This window comes from Triticum dicoccoides, chromosome 4B, assembly GCF_002162155.2.
Source record: "Triticum dicoccoides isolate Atlit2015 ecotype Zavitan chromosome 4B, WEW_v2.0, whole genome shotgun sequence".
In the NCBI taxonomy this organism is placed as follows: domain Eukaryota; kingdom Viridiplantae; phylum Streptophyta; class Magnoliopsida; order Poales; family Poaceae; genus Triticum; species Triticum dicoccoides.
This window is the reverse complement of record NC_041387.1, coordinates 614376170-614378554: the sequence shown is the minus strand read 5'-3', so window position 1 is coordinate 614378554 and position 2385 is coordinate 614376170. Positions and strand designations below refer to the sequence as shown.

The following is a 2385-nucleotide window of genomic DNA, read 5'->3' as shown; positions in this document are numbered from 1 at the left end:
AGCAGGTAAGAGGTAGCAAGATGGGCCGAGCCCAATTCGGTGCGCCTGCAGGCGCCGGTTGGCGAACCGGCGCATATCTTTTTAGAAAGCAGGTAAGAGGTAGCAAGATGGGCCGAGCCCAATTCGGTGCGCCTGCAGGCGCCGGTTGGCGAACCGGCGCATATGCGCCAAATAGGATATCCCTCATCTTGCCCCCCTTGCTTCTTACCTCCGTCAAAACTCGGATCCAAAAAAAAGTTCACGAAGCTCCGACGGCGGTCCGGCAGCCGGCGCAATTTAGATGAAAGCAACGGGCGGCGGCGAGAGGATGCGGATCGAGACGCTCAGTCTGAGGGAGATGGGGGGGCGGGAGGCGCCGGTGCCGGTGTCGAGGCACCGTATAATGCCGATGCAGAAGGCATGATATGGGAGGAGATCTACTGCCCCGTCGACGACCAAATGAAGATCCATATCCGCACTAACGCCAAGGTAATCCTCTGTGATCACTGGGCCATTAGATGGTTAGATGAGTGCTTAGGAGGATGGGTTCAGGTGCAGGATGCTAAAGGGTCAAATTATGTAGCATAATAATGGGTCTAGTTTCCCTGAAAACCAAATTGTCTGTGCAGAGCAGCAAATGGTGCACAGAATGACCGAATGGTTCTCATTGTGGTATCACTTCGCTTACTTTTGTCTCTCATAAGTAAGCATGATATTTTGGGATAGGGGTTTCGGGATTTCGCATGTGTACTAGCCAATGTAGTAAGACTAGCATCGGTGTCTGTCCACAAACAGCCACATCTTGAGCTCAACTCATATCCTGCATTTCTCCCTCGTGTTTCTTGGGTCGTGCAAGTATTACAGCGCTTGACATTAGTTTTCTTCATAATAAGTCGTCACAGCCATTGCTCGTGTCCCTCGATTGTTTTATGGTAATGCTACCTCCTATCAAGCAAGGTGCTAATCCATTAAATCGTTTCATGTATGTCAGGAAAGAAAGGTGGAACTGAAAACAGCACACGACACACAGGATGTGAGCAACCTTCAGAACTGTGTGGACTTTGTGCATCCTTTCATGTTCGGATTCAGCATTGCCAATGCTGCCAGCCTTGCTCCATGTCAATGACCTGTATGTGGATTCATTGAAATAAAGGATGTGAACTTGTGAGGACACTCGGAATGGACCATCTGCCGCGTGCTACTGGAAGCCTACCAGGGAAAGGAGTCTGAACCACATAAGAACTCTACCATGACCCGCATTGGCTGCTTCAAAGATCCATATACTTTGGACCGGGAAAGTCTCATCTTAGGGTCTCCTACCAGCAAAGTCTACTCTAAGCTGGTGGCTGTATCTCCTATGCTTGCTCAGAGGCACTAGTTCAGTTAAGTAATTCCGTGCAAGATGCAAATGGGAAAGGCACAAGAAATTGGTTTCGTGGCTCTTTTTGATCTTGCAGTCTATAATAACAGGTACGAAATCTAGTTTTCAGTTAAATGGTGTCTGTCAGCAGTTTAAAGAACATTTTCCCATAATAAAGTCGTAATTTTGGCATCAGAATATGCTGTACCAGGTTATCTGTGGGCTTGGTCTATTGTAGTTCTGAATAATGTATTTTGATCCTCATGCTGAGAGAATTGCTATGATATATTTTTTTGACAAGTATCACACTGACATATTTTTTTGACGTCTAATTTACCCATTGATGGTGAAGCATCACACTTGTGACTTCACTAACTAATATTGGAAACATATCTGGGTTGGTCAAGTAATAATATACTCCCAACTTTGTACTAAATCAGTGACAATTAATATGGATCGGACGGAGTAATAATTTTACTCAGTACGATTGTTTTATGCACTATATTTTTTATCCAAATACAACCATATGGAAATAATTGTCAAAGTTGTGAATATCTGTCAGCATCTATGATGACATCTATATTTGAAGCAATTAAGCAGCATAGATTCGTAAGTCACCTTGCGGTAGTCAAAATTCAGGCAATGTAAGAATAGACAATCTCATAACTAGAAACATGTTACAAGTCACCCCCCAAAACAAATAGTACTTAATTAGTACCAGTAATTAAGTGCAACCACCATGCTTATCAATAGTAAGGGTACTAGACAGAAACTCTCAAAGCTAGCCCTCCGTGGATCGAGAGCAAAGGTGTGCTTCCCGCTCGACAGACATCGCTCGGGGTAACTTCTATCACCTCTAGTATTTCTGGTTTTCTTTGTTTTATTTTGTTTCTAGCCTTTTTGGTTTTCTTTAGGGTTATTTTTACGTTTTCTATTCACTATTTCAGCTTTTTTAAGTTTTTTTTACTCGAAGACAACATTCAGCATACCTCGTGGTAATGTCTATCTTCGCATAGATAACAAAGGGGAACTTATATAGAAGGGCG

At 43.8% G+C, this 2385-nt stretch overlaps 1 pseudogene; it reads left to right on the top strand.

Annotated features, from left to right (window-relative positions):
* Window positions 1-280: 280 nt before the first annotated feature.
* LOC119292894 lies at window positions 281-1539 on the top strand (annotated as a pseudogene).
* The last annotated feature ends 846 nt before the right edge of the window (window positions 1540-2385 follow it).